A 23,669-nucleotide genomic window follows, 5' to 3' on the forward strand; every position below is an offset into this window, starting at 1 on the left:
GAAATCTTGACTCGAGTCATTCGAATGGACTATGCAAGAATTCTTCTATCTTGTTCTCATAATTCTGATAAGTTATTTCTATCCACATGAATGGTTAGATTTGCTTTCTCAGTAGTGTTCTTAAGTTCCTATCACAAGTGTCAACCAAATGAAAATGGGTAAAGAATTTTAAAATTCTCCCACTCAATTATGGTAGTGTGATACATTATCAAAGAACTTTATTGGTATCTTTTATTACAACAGTAAATCTAAACTGGAACATATAATCAAGATCAAGGATTTATTTTGATAATAGCTAATTTATTATATTACTTCCATATTTAAAATATGTGTCATAAGGAGTACTGTGGAATGTGTTGGAATTTATTTTACCAGGATCTTAGATCTACTCACAAGTATGTTGTTTAACACCCTAAATATGAACTTTCTAAAACGATAAATTAAACACATATAAAGTTAAGAAAACCTTACATTGATGCAGCAGAATTAATGTCTCCTTCCACTGAGATCTCTAACCCTTGTATCCTTTCTGTAGCAGAGTATAATCAAGATCTGAGCCCGAATGTCCTTCTTCTTTAAGTTCGATCCTTCACAGTCTTCCAATCTATGATTGAGTTACTGCTTGCTGTGTGTGGGCACTCACTCTTTCACTAGGGTCACGAAATTGATGAAGAGAAAAGAGAACGATGATTTCGGCCAGGTATAGAAAAGGGGAAGGCTCAGTTTTTCTGAAGAGAGAAATTTCTGTCAGAAGATGTTATTAAAACTTATGATTTGACTGAGCCATCACTTTCTATTTATAGGCAACTACTAGGTTTAGGTTAGGAATTATTTGGCATTAAAATAATGAAAAAATCAATTTGAAATTCCACAAATAGTGGCCGGTCATGGTGTGTTAGTTGGCCCCACTTGATTTTGCAGTTTTAACAAATTTTATTTCTATTTTCTCAAAAACACCAATTTTCCAATTCTAACCATTTAAACGCCAAAACTAATTATTTAATAGCTAAAATAGATTATTAAATAATATTGTCATTTAATTTAATTATTAACTAGACATATAAAGTCCATTAATAAATAAATAAACCTAGAATCTCTTTTCTTTACAATTTCACCCCTGCTTAGTGAAAATTCATAAAATTAGACATAGTCTAACTTTAGAATTATAATTGATCAATCACGAATCAATTAATGAGTCTTACAGGCAGAATGTTCTCAACTAGAATGGGGACCATGGATCTATATGCTGAGCTTCCAATAAGTGAACCAAATTTACCAAGTAAATTTCTACTTATTAATTCTTCGTTGAATCCACTCTTAGAACTTAGAATTGCACTCTCAGACTTATATAGAGCATATTATATGTTCCACGATATCAATATGCTATCTCATTTAACCATTGTTATAATCTTATTGTGATTTAAAGATCCTCTATATAGATGATCTACATCGAGATGAGATTTCTTTACCGTTCTCACCCCTCAATGTATTTTGCCCCTTAAAACACTTAGCTACCTGTAAATGGTGTTTAGTGATCTAATAATTAGTCAATTAAACAAGAGCTCATCCATTTACTTCTATTTGCTAAGCTCGAAGGGAATCATCACTTGACTTCTATACACCAGTAGAAGCTATAGATTCCATATTTATGTTCAGCACTCCCACTCAATCATACTATCATGTTCCCAAAATATACGTATCACCCTGACCTAAAAGTAGGCTTAACTAATAAATCAAAGAACATGAATAGCACTCCTGAGTTGAGCCTAAGCATATCAGGATTTAAATTCTTTTAATCTTAAGATCAACTACTGATATTGACTTGGAAAGATATATATATAACGGTAAGTTTGTAATATCTTAACTTAGTTGCAATATCGGTCCAGTCCAATGTATACTCCATACATTCGAAACTAGTATACTTTACTAATGTCCTGGAAAGAACATAACACTTACTCCAAGTGTAAGTACACATCATCGCTGATTATCACATTAGTGTAAATCCAATAACACTGATGAAATAGGGACTAAGTCTTTTGATTCATATGATCACAATCACATTCCACTGTGTTGACGATACTGTAATTGTGAATAAACATATGATCTAGATTTAACTGATTTTGTGTGTAAATGTAAAAAACATATCAAACCATTAGCATGTAAAATTCATGCAAACATAAATCACTTCAAATTTCTTATATTGATAACTAATCTGATTGTAAAGAGTTTTATTTAGGGCATAAAACCCTACAAAATGTAGTCCACCCCTAAGTATATAGAGATTATGATCCACCTCTAAAGGTTATGGAGATCATGACTCTCTAAGTGTTATAGAGATTATGTGGAGTTTCGAATATAATCCAGAGTTCATTAGATATAAAGGATCGTTTAACTGCATATTATTCTTAACTTTTTCTCCACCCCTATCAGATCAAAAGATCTTTTTATTAAACAAATTCTTAATAATTGTTTTAGAATTAACAATTATTCATAAACATAGAAATAATTTCTAGTGTTTATGTAGTAATAACTCTGTAAAGAGTTTAAATAACTATTGAATTTGTATCAATAATAAAAACATATACACATACAAACATAATAAATATAATGATTGGTAATTGATATATAAGATAAAGTAATGAAGCTCAACTCATAGATTGCAATTCATTTGTAAAAAAAAACTTAATTATAAAATCATAAAGAAATTGTTTGCAACATAATGAGAGAAGAACAAGGAATAAAATCCCAAACTTAAAATCCAAATTGTTCTGAAATTGAAACAATTAATTTAAAAATAAATAAATAAACGAGCTTCATCTTTATCTTGGACGAACTCCACCCCTTATTCCATCTTTCGAATTCAACTCGCTAATATAGCTCCTGAGTTCAATCAGCTTGGGCTGTAAGAAGAAAAACAAATAAACAAGGTTATTAGTCCAGAATTAATAATCCAAATAGATAATAATTCATTAAAACACATCAGTTTATAGAAAGAAATACCTTGTTTCTTTGCAAGAAGCTTAGGACATTGGGGTTTCCAATGGCCTTTCTAATTGCAGTAGAAACACTTTCCTTTTAGTGTATCACCAGGAGCAGCATCCTTTTTGTTCTTAGCTGTTTTCACAGCTTGAGCTCGCTTCTTGGTATTTTTCCACTTCTTCTTATTCTTGGGTCTGGAAGTATAGGCAACGTGTGCCTCAGGTCTAATCGTCCCATTACCATTTCCAGAATTCTGAGGTTTACACCCTTTCTTCTTGGGTCCTCCAATCAAATTTTCATATGTCTGAAGGTCATTGACTAATTTGTGAAAGTCTTGTTCCTTCTTATTCATGACATAATTTGATGTATAGGGCAGAAAAGCTGGAGTCAGACTATTCAAGATAAGACTCACTTGAGTTGTCTGATCCATTTCGGCACCATGATTCTGGGCTTCCTGGAAATAACTTGCCATTTGGAGAAGGTGATCACGCACATTCTTATGGGATTCCATCCGTGCGTTGATGAATTTCTTAGTCGCGTCAAAGCGAGACTGGATAGATGCCATACCGAATAGCTCAGTTAACTGTGTCATTATTTCTGCAGCCGTGACAACATTAGCAAACCTTGTTTTCAAGGTGTCAACCATGCTGGAAAGCATGAAGTATCGAGCTTTGTTGTTAGCATTCTGCCAACGCTCGAACTTCTCTTTAACAGCTTTGGTTGCATTGTCACCCGGCTGTTCAGGAGACGGCTCAATCAACACAAACAAGGCACTTTCACCTATGAGAGCAATATTAATGTTCTCTTTCCATTTAGGGAAGTTAGATCCATTTAGCTTATTTTCAGTCAACAGTGATAACATGGAATTTGACATGGCAATTCAGGATACTACAAAATAATAAATAGAAATCAATTATGGTTCAACACAAAATCTTATTCAGAAATTATTAGCACATAGCAAGTAGGAATGACAAGAGAAAATACTAAAACATACAATCCTAAATAATTTTCAAGGTTTTCAACAAACTGATATCAGTGTCCCGTTTAGGCGAGAGTCAAAGCTACCATCCATTGAATAGAGTTGTCAGCTCATCTAAAATAATAAATATTCTAGCAACCTTTTATTCGATCGAAAAGAGAATCCGACGTTGTCCCGTTTAGGCGAGAGTCAAGGTCATTCCTATTTCATGAGCTCCCACCATCGTTTCATACGTTTGTAAGTCTTATACAGTCGCCACCATTAGGGTGATCAATACTAATATAAAAAACTTACAAATATACTTATCTTTCGAGATTAAACGGTGCTAACTTGCTAATGAACGTTCCTCCATTAGGGAGGATTACTCACTAAAACAATAGCTATGTAAAACCAACAATGGAGATCGAATATCTTAATAATAATAAAGATCATTATTTAAAGTGTATTTTCTTCTATTATTTATTTATTTTAAATATATATTTATTAAATTTTAAATTTAGAATAAAATTCTAAATAAAATTTAATTTAATATTTATAAATTAAACTTAGATGGTTAAGAAAATAAAATGAATTATTACTATCTTAGTATTAATTTTCCAATAAATATTAAGAAAATTATTTAATTTAAGTTGTATTAATTTAAATTAATTTGCAACTCAAATTTAAATTTTCTATAACATATATATATATTGTATTTCGAAAAATTAAAGTATAAAATTATACAATTTTCGAAATACATTAAAATAAATTAATCTTTACAAAAAAAATACTTCAAGCAAAAATACTATCTATGTAGATTTTCTTTAACTAATTAATTCAATTTCTAATAATATATTTTAGTTCATTTATTTTAAATTAATCATTAAATGAAAAAAATCATTGATTTTAGTTGGTTCAAAATTAATTAAAATAATTAATTTACAACTTTAATCTATTTTTCAAGATAAATTCAAAAACATCTTGCATAATCAAATGCAATTTCGAAAATATTGATTAATAAAATAAATAAAATATATTTTGAAAATTATTCAAATTTAAGTTGTTACAAAAAAATTTCCAAATTAAAATAATTTCCTATTTAATTAAATGTCATGACAATAAAAAATATTTAAGTATCATGATGAAAATCAACTTAGATATTTAATTTTTAATTTAATTAAATGTATTAAATTCAAGAAATAAATAATTAAGTATAGAGAAGGCTTAATTATTAATTTCTAGTTTAATACTAGGAAAAATATTCTTAACTTGAATTGTACCAAAATTAATTATTAAATAATTAATTTCACAATCAACGATATTTTCCTATTTTAATATTAAAAATAATAACTAGTATAGAAATAACTATCTAGAAAATATCTCAATTTAACTAAGTATCTTTTCAAGATTTGGAAAATATCTAATTTAAGTTGTTATAGAAAGAATCTAAAATAAGCAACTTAAAATTTTCCAAATAAAATTTAATTAAATATCAAAATTAGGTGGTAACTACCTAATTTAAGAATATTCCATTTTAAGTTTAAAATCAACTTAAAAAATATCTTAAGAATCTTCAATTACCAATTCCTAGAATTCCTCTACTTAATATTAAATTCAAAAGATATTCAAATTTAACTTAATAAGGAAAATTAGTTAGAAATAAATAATTTATAGCTTAAATAGGAATATTTAATGAAATAATTAAAGTAAGTTTCAAAAAGAATCTAGTTAGTTAAAATTCTTTATTTAATTAAATACAAGAAAAATGCAGATAGTTTATCTAGAAATAATATCTTAAACTAAGAGTGTTTTTCTTAAAATTAACTTTAAAATATTAAAATGAAAATAAATTTCATATATTTTAAAAGTTAATTATATTGCTAATCAATTTTATTAGGTTAAACTAATTTAATTAACCTAATACAGTTATTCAAATCAGGCAAATGAGCCTTCATAATTGGGGTAGTTCATGTGAGGGGGAGCTGGGTTCAGTATGTCGTACCCACTTCTATTGGCCCCCATCTCTCACACAAGGCCCAAAAGAGAGGAATTTAACCTTAAAATAAATAACTGTTATTAATTGAATAGGTCCAAAAACTAAATGGACCTAAATAAAATCTATCAGGGTGTGACATTTTATTTAGCAACAATCTGTATGCATCTATAATAAAATAAACATATAGGCTCACACAGGCACACAGATTTGGATGGACCCTATCATGTTACTAGGTCATACACAGATGAAAGAAGAATGTAAAATTTACCTGTTACAAATTATTTACTTGACCTATTGACAATTGAATCATGGATTAAAATCAGATCATTGGATCTATCAACAAGTTAACCATGACAATTTAGATCAAGCAATAATAGGTTTTAAAAAAACTTACAAACAATCTAAAACACATACTCCTGCAACAAGTTAGATTTGGATAGTTGGAAGTAGGATTTATTTAATTTAAATAATAAATTATATTTTGAAAATAATTAAATAAATAAAAAAAATATTTTCAGATTTTAAAATGAAATAAAATAATATTTAAAATTAAACCTACAATTTTGAAAAATTAGGTTTCAACTAACCTAAATATCATTTCAAAAAAAAAAAATTGCTAACTTACCTTTTAAATTTCATCTTATTTTATAAATTAAATATTCAATAAAATAATTTAATTTAAATAAAAAATAACAAAATTTAAAAGTTAGCAAAAATATCTTATTTCCTTTTAAAATACCATGATTATAGTAATCTTATTTTAAATCTAAATAATGTCAAATTACTTAAAATATAATATTTTATAAAAAGAATTTAATATCTGACCTTAGATTTAAAATTAAGATGAAATAATCAAATTGTAAAAAAATAAGAAAAGAGGTAAGCAAGAATTGATTTTTACCTATTTTCAAAATCAAATTACACTAATATCTAAAATTAATTTTAAAAAATCAAATTAATTTATTTTTGATAATTAGATTTGAAATATGAAAAATAAAAATCAAAATACAAAACTACACAAAAAATCGGAAGTTAATTCCATGAAATAGCATGAAATGGTACGGATACTGTCCGCGCGCGTGGGAAGGGTGTTCATCACCTTGATTTTTTCCGATTTTCAAAAATTCATAACTAATTCAAATAAAATCGAAATCGAGTTCTGTAAAAAAGTAAATTGCTTAATTTTTTCCAAACTATCCAATAAAAATAATTCCAGAAACAGAAAATCAATTATTTTCCCCAGAATTTCACAAACATCAATCAATCATCAATATAACACACAAAACAATATGATACCATCCAAATCACATACAAATCGTTCTAAGTCCAAATTTCTTGCAAGCAAATCAATTACCATGGCTCTGGTGCCAGTTGTTGGAATTATTTTACCAGGATCTTAGATCTACTCACAAGTATGTTGATTAACAACCTAAATATGAACTTCTAAAACGATAAAAAATAAACACTTATAAAGTTAAGAAAACCTTACAGTGGGTGCAGTGGAATAATATGTCTCCTTCAACTCAGATTTCTAACCCTTGATTCCTTTCTGTTGCAGAGTATAATCAAGATCTGAGCCCAAATGTCCTTCACTTGGATGTGATCCTTCACAGTCTTCCAATCTATGATTGAGGTACTGTTTGCTGTGTGTAGGCACTACTCTCTCACTAGGGAATTCGAAATTGTATCTCTCTTGTATTGTGTTGTATGGTTCAAGAAGAGGAAGAAGAGATGGGTGGCTATATATAGAGAAAGGGGAAGCTCCACTTTCTGAAAGAAGCAGTTTCCTGAATTACTGAGTAATTGCATAACTGCCTTATTTGGTGTGAGCCACCACTTTCCATTTATAGATAACTACTAGGTTTAGGTTAGTAATTAATTTGGCATTAAAAAATGAAAATAATAATTGGGAAATACACACACAAGTGGCCGGCCATGGGTGTGATTGGGCCTCACTTGGATTTTGCAGTTTCCACAATTTTATTTATATTTTCCCAAAAATGCCAATTTTCCAATTCTAACCATTTAAATGCCAAAACTAATTTTTTAATAACTAAAATAGATTATTAAATAATATTGTCATTTAATATAATTATTAATTAGACATATAGAGTCTCATAATTAATAAATAAACTTAGAATCTCTTTTCTTTACAATTACACCCCTGCTTAGTGAAAATTCACAAATTAGACATAGTCTAACTTTTAGAATTATAATTGATTAATCATAAATCAATTAATGAGTCTTACAAACAGTATGGTCTCAACTAGAATGGGGACCATGGATCTATATTGCTGAGCTTCCAATAAGCTGAACCGAATTTACCAAGTAAATTCCCCAACTTATTAATTCCTTGTTGAATCCACTCTTAGAACTTGGAATTGCACTCTCAGACTTATATAGAGCATTCTATATGTTCCACGATATAGATGTGCTATCTCATTTAACCATCGTTATAATCTTAATGTGATCAAAAGATCCTCTATATAGATGATTTACATCGAGATGGGATAAATTTACCGTTTTCACCTCTCAATGTATTTGGCCCCTTAAAATACTTAGCTACCTGTAAATGATGTTTTAGTGATCTAAGATATAGTCACTGAAACAAGAGCTCATCCATTTACTTCTATTTAGCTAAGCTTGAAGGGAATCATCACTTGACTTCTATACACCAGTAGAAGCTATAGATTCCATATTTATGTTCAGCGCTCCCACTCAATTATACTATCATGTTCCCAAAATATACGTATCACTAGGGGTGTACGTCGGTCGGTTTAGTCGGGTTATAGCATATTTTTATCAACCCAATATAAATATCGGGTTGCAAATATTTAACCATAACCCGCCCAATCAAAAATTAGAGAAAGTTCAACCCGCCCAATGATTTCGTCGGTTTGGTCGGGTTAACCCGTCCAAACCGTTCTTCACTTTTTTTTTATAATTATTATTGTTAGTTTCTACTATTCAAATAATTAGATTTTTTAAAAAATAAAAATATATTATTTATATTTCAAGTTAAAAAATACTATAGTTTAAATTAATTTTAAAAACCTTAATATAAGATAAATATAATTGAGTAAACATAAAATAATTGAATAAAAAAAGTAATAAAATATGGTAGAGATTTTAAACTTTAACTTCAATATCCAAATACAATAAAAACTATTAACTATAAAGTCTAAGTTTAAGTTAAACACTAAAATGTTTAAACTTTAAATACAAAATAGTTTAACTAATAAATGTAATTTATGTGATATAATATATAACTTTTATAAAAAAAAAATATATAAATCGGTTTAATTCGGTTTATTTGGGTTAATTGGGCGGTTTAGAATAATTTGTAAACCACCCAATATATTCATTGGGCGGTTTGGATTTTTATTGTATTATTTCGGGTTGTATTTTTTATCGGTTTATTCGGTTTGGTTTGGGCGGTTTATTCGGGTTGGGCGGTTTGTAAATTTTATTGAACACCCCTACGTATCACCCTGACCCAAAAGTAGGCTTAACTAATAAATCAAAGAACATGAATAGCACTCCTGAGATTGAGCCTAAGCATATCAGGATTTAGATTCTTTGAATCTAAGATCAATTACTGATATTTTTTTTTTTTGAAAAAGAGGAAACTTTATTCAAAAAACAAGCAAGAAACAACCAAACAAGGCACAAGCCTACAAAAGACTCACGACAACCACTAAACCAGCAGCCACCAAAACAAGCAAAGGACTACCAATTCTTAATTACATCAAGTAAATAAGCATTCTCATGGCTCCTTTTAAAGGGCCCTTTACTCAACACTCTAAGATGCACAATGTTTCTAACTTCCAAACTTATACTTTTGGGGGAAGCACAAGTCAAGTCAAAAAAACAACAATTTCTATTAGCCCAAATCTGATAATAGACAGCAGCAGTTACCATGTTCAGGAGGCGCTTTCGGAGGTCATGCTTCTTGAAATCACATCTGAAGCTAAGATCAATGGTAGAGTTCGGCCAACTGTAGTTTCCTAGCCAAGAGTTAACTTCTTGTTGGACCCGCTTAGTGAAGATGCATCTATAGAAAATGTGCTCATGAGCTTCCTCTTCATTATCACAAACCGGGCAAAGAGTGCTTTGAATCAGAATAAACTTGCTAAGAAAGTCACGAGTGAGCAGTTGGGTGTTGATGATTTGCCAATAAACAAACCTATGTTTTGGCAGCAGAAGGTTGTCCCAAATGCCTTTTGAGTAAAGAACTTTCGGCTTCTCAACAAGGAAGTTGTAAAAAACCTTTGCTTTAAATTTGGTTCCCTTCACGGCCTGCCTCAACTTGGCCTCATCTGTAGAGTCTCGAAGCTTCAGCATCTTTTTAAAATACCAGCTAGTGTCTTGAGTCTTTGGGACGCTCCATATGTCTCTGCCCTTCAAATAGATGGAGTTGATCCATTTGACCCATAAGGAATCTTGTTTGCTTGCAAGAGCCCAAAGAAATTTAGCCATAAGCGCCTTGTTCCAATTTTTCCCATCGCGGAAGCCAACTCCACCAAGACCTTTAGGGAGGCAAACTTTATCCCAAGAGGCTCGATGAAGCTTACTCCTGTTGCCATTAGAACCCCAAAGAAAATCTCGGCAACTCTTATCAATAGCAGCCGTGACCTTAGATGGGAGAATGAATATGCTCATCCAAAAGTTCCTTATGCCAAGTAAGACTGAGTGGATCAATTGAGCCCTACCCGCAAAGGACAAGTTTCTACTAGCCCAACAATTGAGATTCCTGTTGATTTTATCAAGGATTATACCACAATCAGCAAACTTCCATTTGGTAGGACGAAGGTTGACTCCCAAGTATTTAAGAGGGAACCCTCCTTCTTCAAACTTGACTAGATCTAGCATTTGCTTCCTAGTCTCAACATTAACTCCTCCAAAAAAGATTTGAGACTTGGAAGTATTGGCTGCCAAACCAGTAGCTTTGCAGAAGCAAGAGAAAGCTTCATGGATTAACTTGACCGAGCTAACATTCCCTTTGCAAAATATAACAAGATCATCTGCAAAACAAAGGTTTGTCAGTTTTAAATGTTTGCACATCGGGTGGTAGCCGAACCCTTTCTTCCCAGCAAAGTGACTACAAAGTCTAGTGAGATACTCCATAATCACCACAAAAAGAAGAGGGGACATTGGATCTCCTTGACGCAAGCCTTTCCTGCCTTTGAAATTGCCTTGGATTCTACCGTTCAACAATAAATGATAGTGAGTGCCTTTCAAACAAGTCATAATCCAACTAATAAAGCGCGAGGGGAAGCAAAGAGACCTCAAAAGATCCTCAACAAATTGCCAATCAACAGTGTCATAGGCCTTGCTTAAGTCAATCTTCATAATACATCTAGCTGAAATATTTTTCCTTGTGTAGCCTTTAAGGAGATCTTGAAAAATCATGATGTTATGAGCAAGTAATCTGTTTTTGATAAACGCTCCTTGATTATTCTGAACAATGATAGGAAGAACTTCAGAAAGCCTTGTGCAAATCAGTTTGGAAATACACTTGTAGATTGTGTTACAACAAGCTATAGGTCTGTAGTCCTTTGCTGATTCCGGGTTAGCTACTTTCGGGATAAGAGAGATGACCGTTCCATTGAAGTGTTTTGGGAGCCTCCCATTTGCGAAGAACCCCAACACTGCATTAGCCACATCGTCCCCAATCTTTCTCCACATGTCCCTGTAAAATCCAGACCCAAACCCATCAAGCCCCGGGCTTTTAGAAGGATGAATACTGAACAAGGCTTTTTTGACATCACCCTTGTTAAAAGGTCTAATCATATGGACTTGTTGCTCTAAGTTAAGGCACTTTCCATGGTTGATACTTTCAAGATCTATCTTCAACGTAGCATTGCTCTTGCTGCCCATGAAGGTCTCAAAGTGCTTCACAAAGTGTTTAACAACATCCTCAAAGCTGTCCACAATTTTATCATCTTTGACAAAGGTGGTGATTCTATTCTCCATTCTTCTTTTCCTCATGGCCATATGAAAGTAATTAGAGTTTTCATCATTAAATTTAATCCACTGAATCTTACTTTGTTGCCTCAGCCACTTCGAATACCTGTCTTTAGCTAAAAGAAACTTTTGCTGAGCAATGGTGACTGCTGCCTGTTGAAGAGCATCCGAGGGGTTGGTTGCTGCAGCCTCTTGATTGAGACAGAAGTTTTCTTTAGCAGCCTTGTATTCCATAACCACATCCCCAATGTTTTCCTTGCAAAAAACTTTCAATTCATGCTTCAATCTGAGAACTTTCTGCACCAAACCCGCCAGCCCCTCATAAACCGTAGGCTTTCTCCAACTTCCCATAACAGTTTCCTCAAACCCCAAGTAGGAAGACCAATGATTCCCATATCTAAAAGGGTTTACCCCCATATTACTAGCCTCATGAAACCGGATTAGACATAAGCTGTGATCTGAGACAACTTCCCATTTGAAGCAAGCATTGGTATTTGGAAATTCGTCCAACCAAATATTGTTAGAAAAAACACGATCAAGTTTAGAATAAATTCTATCTCCAACTTCATGTTTATTCGTCCAAGTAAAGAAGGAACCGGAACATTTTAGCTCCTCAACTTGGCCTAAAGCAAGCCAAGATTGAGCATCTAAAATGTCTCTGCTAAGAATCTGTCTTCCCCCAAATCTGTCTTGGTAGTTGAACATAGCGTTGAAGTCACCAAAGATGATCCAAGGCTCGTTTATATTCCCAAAACCCGCAAGCTTATCCCACAAATCCTTTCTAGTTTCCAAAGAGTTGCTGCCATAAATCGCAGTAACAAAAAAAGCCTTTTTTTGGTCAAACAACTTGACTTTACAATGAACAAATTGGCTATCCTCGCTTATCATGGTCACTTGAACATAATTCTTCTGCCAAAGTAAGATTATTCTACCACCAATAACAGTGCTAGAGTAGTAATTCCAAGAAGTAAAATTCTCCTCCATACTAGAACAAGCTTTTTCATGCTTAAGTTTGGTCTCAAACAAAGCACCAAACCCAATTTTATTCACTCTCAAAATATCAAGGATAGCAAGTTGCTTGTCCTTTTTATTCATCCCTCTAACATTCCATCCTAACATATTTAAAGCATCCATCAAAAATGATTAGAGTTAGGAAGTATATCCTCTTCAATTTCTGCATTTTGCAACACAGTATAGCCATTGGTACTGCTGGGTACATTGCTTTCCTTCATGTCTATAGCAGTCTTACTTTGTCTCAGCCCTTTCTTTCGAGGGGTTAACCATCTGTTCTCCCCATCAGCTTCTTTTACCACACTTGGACCTGCCTTCCCTACCTTATTTTGCACTAGCAAACTAGTGTTTTCCTCCTGTTCAGTAGCATTCATTATCCCTGGTTCTTTGTTCAAGTTTACATCCTGTTTTTCCTTCAGAACATCATTGTCAACACCTTATTTTTTCTTCCAAACAACCTTTTTTATCTCTATTACAATTAACAACAGTATGCCCCAAGTTAGCACAAGCTGCACATTTGGAAGGAAGCCATTCATACTCCACAGGTTGTTCAACTAGTTGCTTTCTTTCATTAACAAAAGCAATAGCTTTCGGAGGGTCATCCGATATTTCAATCTCCACAAGGACACGAGCAAATTTCACCATCGATCGCTCTTGCGTAACTTTGTCTATCATCACCGGTTTGCCAATAGTACTAACAAGTGCACTGAGGTTGTTTCGTCCCCAATATTGCAACCCCAATCCATTTAGACGGATCCAAACGGGAACTGAATTCACCATACGAGTTGTGTCAAGATCCGTGGACCAAGGACGCAAGACAACTGGTTTCTTGTCAAAATGAACCACACCTGCCTCAAGAATCAGATCACGGGTTGCTTCATCTCTGAAATTAACCAGACTACACCCTGAATGCATACGGACGATCTTCTCAATACCAAGATTGCCCCAAATTCTCTTCACAAATCCTTCAAACACCTTGAATGGGGGGTTTGCACCTAGGACAATACATACAATTGCATTTTTCCAGAATGAAGCTTCTACTTCTAATTCCTCTAGATCAAGGTTAGCCAAAACTTGATCTCCTACACGGACTGGTTCAGTATATTTGAGTCTAGAAGAAGGGGTAGGTACCTGATTAGAATGGAACTTACTCCACAAATCCTTCGCATCAGTCTGGTAATCGGTTATCTCTGCTTCCTCAGCCCAGCTTCCAGTTCTCGAAGAAGCTCGCTGTTGCACCTCGCCTCCAATGTCCACTCCAGGATCTGAAATCAAGATCTCGCAAGTATCATGAAATTCATCTGTTTGTTCTCCTTCCGCAGTAGTACCGTCAGCTTCTACCTCTTGGATCGAAGGGAGTTCGTCGATCGAATCCAGGCTAGTCGTGGCAGTAATTCCAGGCTTTCGAGTGATCCGCTTCTTCTTCGCCATGGGAGAAGCAGGGGAACCTCACACGCCTATTTTAATCAACTACTGATATTGACTTGGAAAGATACAATGGTAAGTTTATAATATCTTGACTAAGTTCAATATCCGTCCAGTCCAATGTATACTCCATACATTCGAAACCAGTATACTTTACCAATGTCCTGGAAAGAACATAACACTTACTCCAAGAGTAAGTATACTTCATCGTTGATTATCACATCAGTGTAAATCCAAAACACTGATGAAACATGGACTTAGTCTTTTGAATCATATAATCACAATCACATTCTACTATGTTGACAATACTGTAATTGTGAATAAGTATATGTTCTGGACTTAACTGATTTTGTGCACATATTAAATATATATATTAAACCATAAACATGAAAAATACATGTTAACATAAACCACTTCAAATCTCTTAAATTGATAACTAACCAGATTGTAGTGGGTTTTATTTAGGGCACAAAATCCAACATGATCTACATTGAATAGGAACTTAATTACCGTTACACCTTCAATGTATTTTATCCTTAAAACACTTAGCTCCGTATAAATGATATTTCAGCGAAGTGAATTGAGATCTCAATCATTTATCTCTGTTTAGCCAAGCTCGAAGGATATCATCGTTTCACTTCTAAATTCCTATAGAAGTTATGAACTCCATATTTATGTTAGTGCTCCCACTCAATTATACTATCATGTTCCCAAAATGTACGTATCACCCTGACCCAAAAGTAGGCTTAACTAACAAATCAAAGAACATGTATAATACTCTTGAGATCGAACGTAACCATATCAGGATTAAGATCATTTGATCTAGGATCAACGGGTGATATTGAATTGAATAGATATTACGGTAAATTTTAATATATCTAATCAAAGTTCAATATCGGTCCCTTCCGATGTGTACTCCATACATCCGATACTGGTAAACTTTTCCAATACCCTGGAAAGGACATAACACTTATCCAAGGTGTAAGAATACCTATGGCTGATTATCATGCCAGTCTAAATCCAGTGAACTGACAAATTAGGGAATAAACTTTCGAACATATAATCAAGATTATATTCCACTGTGCTGACAACACTATAATCATTAACAAAATCATATGTTCTGGACTTAAATAGAATTTATACATTATATATATAATCATGAAATAAATCATGTGAACCATGCAACATAAAATGTTATTTCTGATCTTTATTAATAAGTAAATTTGATTATATTAAAATGGGTTTTATTTAGGGCACAAAACCCAACAAACTCCCACTTGCACTAATATAAAACAAAAATGTGCATTTCAAATAATCTCAACACCTTGATATACAAATCAAGTGTAGTAGTAGTGTACTCCTCGTAATAGGATCTAACAGGTTGAATTAAACACAACCTTTTCTCCACCATTACTATTCCTTAATCACAAAATCCTTGATATTGTGAAATTCCTCTCTATATGTCTACTCTCTTGGGATACTGGATTGTATACTTTTAGCAACTACTTTTTGGTTAATCAGGAAGTAACACTAGTAGTTAAGAAATGTTGGAACGGTGCCAAAAATGTATAGAACTTTCCTTAGACTGAATAAGTATCTTTCCTGCAACTTTAACATTCAGTCTCTCTCTGGTAGACCTAGAGACTTCAAATAGGTTTTTACACTTCTCCAAAATCACTACTCCACCTCCAGAGTAATCACAATCTTATCAGCAGACTTTCTAGCACTAAGGCAAGTCTAGAAATCTGATTTGGTGTAGTCTAAGAGTATTAAATACACCCTTATCGACTAACATATAATTCGTCTTTTTAATCTTAAGATTTACTTGATTGTCTTCCAATGTTCCTTTCCTGGATTAATCTGATACCTACTCATTACTCCCACTCAACAGTAGGTGTCTAGTCTAAGGCATACATAAGCATATCTGAGACCTCTCACTGTTGATTTAAGGAATTCTTTCATGACTTTATCTTTTCTGGAATAGTTGAGACCTTTCCATAGATAAATAAAATCTATGCCTAGAAGTCGAGAAGCTTCTATAGATTGCCATTAAAAAGAAAATGCTTCAGCATCTTACTAAAATAAGCTGCTTGCACTAGAGTAAGTAATTAACCAAGTATATCATAAGCCATAGGTTTAGATAAACTCAAACCTATAATACTAGGAACAAGAAGTTTTGTTAAGTCCATTGAATAGACTTATTAACGAAAGTTTCCTTTCATGTCATTGTAATAGCAAACTTTAGGTTACTCCATGTGAATGGATTAAACCATAGTTCTCTTGGCTTTTCTTCTTACTTTCTTATTTTGACAATCCATTACTTGTTTAAACCCACAATGGATTTTAATAACTAGTGTCTTCCAAGTCAAAAGAAGGTGAGTTCCTAGAAACCCTCCCACTACGACAAGGTACCGTGGATTGTGTCTAAGAAAACTAAATGTTATTGACCTCTTCGGTTGTGTCAAGACACAGAGGCAGTGGGATCATCATATGTAGAATAAGATGATAGAACACTTTTGGAATCAAAAAAAAATATCTCATTTATTTGCTACTTAATTTTTAAACATAGTCATTTTCTTAGAAAAGTAGTATTTGTTTAAACAAACACTTTCTTATCTAATGACTATGGGATGGTCCACCCCTAATCACTTAGAATAGCTAACAAACATGCAAACCATGGTTAACAGTTCTAGCTTTTCTTAAGATTTCGATTAGGTCATCCATGAATCTAGTAATGGTTTACACTAAGTAAACAACCATTCCATCATTCTGAAATTTTCCTTTCACTAGTAACTAATCATCAATATGCAAATCGAATTTTTGGGGAGGTAAGTTTGGATATAATTCAAAAATCAATTTGATGATCTTTGAACTGCATATCTACTAACTATTTCTCCACCCCTATCAGTTCGCAAGATCTTCAACCACTTACCTTAATGGTGTATCACCATTGCTAGAAATTCATGAAATTTTTCAAACATTTCAAATTTCTTTTGCATAAGGTAAAATCTAGAGTGATCGTTTTAAGAATGTAATGAAAAACTCACATCCACCCCTGAATGTACATCCATCTGCGAATGAGATGAACTTACTTTCAGTGGATATAGGCATATTAACTCTTTGCAGAGATTGATCTTGTCAAAACCACTATGAACAAGATACAAATGCCATAGATTTAAAAAAATGTGGTTGTAGTCTTTTGATGACTTAGGTTTAGTTACATTAAAGAGTTCTTAGAATAGTGCAAGTGGATCCTGGTCACAGAATACTAAACTCATATTCCATACAGTTTGAATCCATTGATAGAAAATGGTTATTAAACACTTGTGAAAGTGAAACTGTATTGTATTAAAAAAAATTATTTGGAATCTAAAATTTAAAGTCAAAGACTTAAATTTATACCAAATATAATGAGTAATTCTTTCTTGGACCACCACTACTAATTTAACTCTAAGTCTGATTTGCCCATACAAGTAGGAGATTTTTAAAATTGAGGATTTATATCATTTTGGGATAGAATTTCGGGAATATAATCATATGCGTCATTTAATTTTTTTTAAAGAGAGAATATAGAATGACATTAAATGATTTATAGACCATTCATCCAATGATATGTTATTGAGCTAATTCGAAATGAATAAGCTAAGAGGAATTAGGATAATTTCGTATTTAATAAGAATCCAACGATGCACCAATAAGCGAGAGTCAAAGTAATCTTATTTATGCAATCTTCTTGTTTCATATTGTAAATACTAGTCTAAGGTGTCATCAATTGATGAACAGCTAGATGTTACATTTATAATATTTATCTTTCGAGATCTAACACTATTATGTTTGTCTAATGTTGACAATTTATTAGATATTTATCCCATTAGAACAACAAACCAAGTTAGACCAACAATGAAGATTCGAAATTAAACTACAATTTAATAACAGAAAATAACATGGTTCAATATAAATTCATACACAATTCAGAAATTATTAAACACATAGTGTTGACTTCGCTTTTAGCCAACGACAATGAGTCTTTTTGATAAGCGATAAACAAAATGTCGTAATAAGAATATGTAATAAAGCAATAATAAGACACAGGAATTTTATAGAGGTTCAGCCCCGAGCAGTTTGGTAATAGCCTAATCCTCGTTAGTTGTATTGACTTAAGAATAAGGAAGAAGTTTCCTTTTCTTATAGCTCTTACAATAATATCTCTGAATATATAATTCTTAGATAGCCTTAGCTTACAGCGTTTCGGCTTATAATTTCTCGGTCCTTTGCCCAGTGAACATTCCTCACTATTTATAGGGCTGGAAACTTGAAAAGGAAGAGTTTCCTCTCTCGTTACAATGCGCATAAATAGAAAGATCGTGTGATCAATGCTGAATGCAAAGATCGTGGGATTGAGGTTGAATACACTGATAGTGGGATCGTGTGTATGCCACATCCACGTAAGTTGATCCCTGAGTTGTAGGGATTGAGCTGGTGACTCATGATGCGTTAAGCTGAATTCGCTAAGTGTTGCTCATTTTGCTCGGCTCGTTGAGTGTTCCATTCTGGGTATGCCAGCGAGGCATCCTACTCGGCATGTTGATCCGAGCAGATGCTCTAAGTAGAGTCCACGTGTCACCATTTTCGTGATGCCACGTCAGAGTGCCAAATTTGGGATAACATTTGCCCCCAAGTCTGTACGGGACCTCTGAGGTTGCGTGTAGACTTATTCCGAGCTGGCTCTGCCTTTGTATGGGGACACGTGTTGAGCATGACCGTTCGAGACTCGATGTGAAGCTGACTGGGCATCCCTTTGGTTTTCGGCTAATTAATGCTCTGACAATTAATATTTTGAAAATCCAAATTTCTCTCTCCATGGCTGACGGTTGCACTCGATTACTTTTGATTTCCCATATTCGCTTTTGAGGCGGGAAGCCGAGGCGTCTAAGGTTCCTTTATGTACAGTTACCCTTTTGCCTATAAATACTTGGAGTACTGGCACATTACTTCATTTTATCACTCTTCGTTGTTAAGTAAACTTCAGAGCGAAAAGAGAGAATTTGAATTTTTTAGCTTCGAAGTTGCCGAATTGCCTACAGACGATTTCTGGCTTGCTTGAATCTGGACATTCGAATATTTGAGTAAGTTTCTGATTCCCTTTATGCTTTTCCTTTGCATGCTTACGCTTTGAATGTAACTTCGTTGTAGAAAGAACGCTTTAGGAAACCCTAGGGTTTGAAACTTCTGCGACTTTTCTTTTCCATGTCCTTGTGTTAGCTTTCAGCCGTAAGACTTATTTTAGAACTGCATTGCGTCTGTTTTCCATCTTGCTTATTCAAAGCTTCATGAACGTTTTTTTTGCCCTAACTCAAGAAAACTTTTTGACTTCTTGAGTTTAGACTTTTCTTTGAACATGGCCGTTCTTTAATCTGTTGGGTACTCCTGGTCGGCATATTTGCTTGTTTTTCGTTTGATACTCCATCCAACACTCATCTTGTGTGTTGTCTTTTGTAGATGAACCCAGGTGAGTCTTGGGAGCCCGAGCATCAAATCGACCAGGAGCTGCTTCAACTTCTGCACGAAGTCCACCCTCTTCTTCGTGCTAACTCTCCTTTTAGAGAAGGAAATTCTTCTGATTCCGTACCCAGCCATAAGATGATGGCTCATACGAAGAAAACCACGCGTTTGGCTGACGCTTCTGACCTCCAAGTGGCTCGGCTCGCCACTTTGCCCGACACCGAACAGGATTTGGCGATCCCGATGGAGGAGGACCGTGAGGGGGACGCTGAAGTCCAGGAGGTTGAGGAGCTGGACGAGGAGCGTCCGGGCAGTCCTCCTGCTGCTGAGGGAGAGGAAGAGATTGGACCCCCTAATTTTGGGGAGTACAATGAGGCTGGGCAACCAGTCGATGCTGACGGGGACGTCCTGGTTGAGGGCGTTGACTACTAGTCAGTGAGGAGCTTGTTGAGCCGGATCCTCTCAGGAGGCAGCGTGCCTTGGGCGCCAGGTGGGTAAGTCCTCCGTCCAAGATTTCGGAGGCACGCCTCCGCACTCTTGACAAGGACGGATACCTGTGTTGGGTTTTATGCCCTAAATAAAACTCCATTTCAATGTAATCTATTTTATTCAACATCAATAAAGAAACAAAAGTATTTTTCATTCATTTGTGTATGTTTTGGTTCACTTTATCAATTGCTTGTCTATTTGATTTAGAAATTCATCTTAAACCCTTTTCACATACTTGATCCTGTTTATTTTGTTGTCATCACTTTGGAAAGTAAACATGACTATGTGAATAAAGTTTCCTAGATTTATCAGACACAGGGTTTTACTGATATAATAATCTACAACAAGAGTTTACTTGCATTTGGAGAAATGCTATGTTCTTTCCAGAACATTGGTTAAAGTAAAGCTCAGGTTTGATGCATGGAGTATGCATCGGAAGGGACCGATATTGAACTTTGACTTAGATTTAATAAACTTACCGTAAAATCTATTCAAGTCAATATTGCCTAGTTGATCCTAGATCAAATGTTCTTAATCCTGTTATGATTAGGCTCAATCTTGAAAGGCTATTCGTGTTCTTTGATTTGTTAGTTAAGCCTACTTTTAGGTCAGGGTGATACGTACATTTTGGGAACACGGTAGTGCAATTGAGTGGGAGCGCTAACATAAACATGGAATCTATAGCTTCTATCTAGCGAATAGTAAGCAAATGATGATCTCCTTCGAGCTTGACCAAACGAACATAAATGGTGGAGTACTCATTTCACATAAGCTGAAATATCATTTATACGGGGTCAAGTGTTTTAAGGATAAAATACATAGTAGGGTGTTACGGTAATCTAATCCCTTTACAGTGTAGATCATTCATATAGATGATCATTGATCAAATTAGGATTATAACAATGGATAACTAATGATGCGTCTATATGGTGGAACATATAGAGCATTCTATATACTGAGAGTGCAATTCTAAGTTCTATGCGTGGATTCAACGAAGAATTAATAAGTTAGTGAATTTTAGTGCTAAATTCTTGATCTACTTATTGGAAGCTCGGTTATATAGACCCATGGTCCCCGCACTAGTTGAGATAATATTGTTTGTAAGACTCATGTAATTGGTTTTGATTAATCAATTATAATTCTCAAATTAAACTGTGTCTATTTGTGAAATTTTCACTAAGTAAGGGCGAAATTGTAAAGAAAGAGTTTTAGGGGCATATTTGTTAATTATGATACTTTGTATGGTTCAATTAATAAATATGATAAATGACAATATTATTTAATAATTATTTATAGTTATTAAATAGTTAGAATTGGCATTTAAATGGTTGAATTAGAAAATTGGCGTTTTTGTGAAAATCAGATACAAAAGTGTTAAAACTACAAAATTGCAAAAAGTGAGGCCCAAACCCAATAAGCCATAGCCGGCCACTTTTATAGGAGTTTTACCTCTGATATTTTCATTATTTTAATGCCAAATAATTCAAACCTAACCCTAGTGGAATGCTATAAATAGGTAGTGAAGGCTTCAGGAAAATTACACACTTTTCATTCAGAAAAACCTAAGCCTCTCTCTCTCTACCTTGGCCGACACTCTCTCTCTCTCTCTTCTTCCTTGATAATTTCGAAACCCCTTAGTGATTAGAGTAGTGCCCACACACAGCAAGCAATACCTCAATCATAGTGAGGAAGATCGTGAAGAAAGATCATCAGCAAAAGGAGTTTTAGCATCAAAGATTCAGAGAAAGAGATCCAGGTTCAGATCTTGATAATACTCTGCGACAGAAAGGATACAAGGGTTAGAGATCTGAACGGAAGGAGTCATTTAATTCCGCTGCACCCAATGTAAGGTTTCCTAAACTTTATATGTGTTTATTTCATCGTTTTAGAAAGTTCATATTTAGGGTGTTAATCAACATACTTGTGAGTAGATCTAAGATCCTGGTAAAATAATTTCCAACAACTGGCCTCAGAGCTATGGTAATTGATTTTCTTGCAAGAAATTTGGACTTTAAAAACGATTGTTTGATGTTTTGGATGGTATCATGTTGTATTGAGTGTTATTTGATGATTGATTGATGTTTGTGAATTTTCGTGAAAAATAATTGAATATCTGTTTCTAGAATTATTTTTATTGGATAGTATGGAAAAAATTAAGCAAGTTACTTTTTTACAGAACTCAATTTCGATTAATTTGAATTAGTTATGATTTTTTGAAGTTTCAAAAAATATCGGAGTCGTGCACCTACACACGCGCACGCACGAGGCTTGTCCCTCGGACAGCACGCGCGCAAACAGGGATTTTGTCTGAAATCCTGGGCTCCGCGCGCGGACAGGCTGCTTGCAGCCTCCTGCGCCGGCCATCCTCGCCCATGCAGCCTCCCATGCGCGCGCGGACAGTATGCTTGGCATACTCTCCGTACAGCTCGCAAATTTTTCGTTTTTCTTCGTTTTTTCATGCTTTTTCATGGAATTAACTTTCGAATTTTTGTGTAGTTATGTATTTATACATTTACTATTCCTAATTCAATTCTAATTATCATAATTAAATTTATTAATATTTTTTTAAATTTAATTCATGATATTAATGTAATTTGAATTTAAAAATAGTTAGTATCTATCTTTTTTGCTTAATTATATATCTTATTTTTAAATTTGATTATATCTTATCTTATTTTTAAATTTAAGGTGAGATTTTAAATTTTTTAAATTAATTTTTTTTTAAATAATTTGACCTTATTTAAATTTAAAATAAGATAACTATAATCATGTAATTTTAAATAGAAGTAAGATATTTTGCTAACTTTTAAATTTTGTTATTTTATTTATTTAAATTACATTTAAAATCTGAAAAAGATATTCACTTATCTTTTTTAATTTTTTTATTTAATTTTTATTTATAAAATAACATTTAATTTTTAAAAGTAGTTAGCAAATTTTGAAATGATATTTAGGTTGGTTGAAACCTAATTTTTCAAAATGGTAGGTTTAATTTTAAATTTAATTTTTTTTAAATTTCGATTTTTTTTATTTAAATTTTCAAAAATAAATATTTTATTTATTTAATTAATTATTTCGAAATTATTTATTTAAAATTAAATAAATCCTACATCCAACTATCCATCTAACCTTGTTGCAGGAGTATGTGTTTTAGCTTGTTTGTAAGTTTTCAAAACCTATTATTACTTGATTGCAAATAGCCATGGTTACTTTTCGCCAAATCTAATGAGCTGATGGCTCCCTTGGTCAAGTAAATAATTTGTAACAGGTATATTTACAATCTTCTTTCATCTGTGTATGACCTAGCAACATGATAGGACCCATCCAAAGTGTGCCTGTGTG

This window comes from Cannabis sativa, chromosome 9 (assembly GCF_029168945.1).
Source record: "Cannabis sativa cultivar Pink pepper isolate KNU-18-1 chromosome 9, ASM2916894v1, whole genome shotgun sequence".
Classification (NCBI taxonomy): domain Eukaryota; kingdom Viridiplantae; phylum Streptophyta; class Magnoliopsida; order Rosales; family Cannabaceae; genus Cannabis; species Cannabis sativa.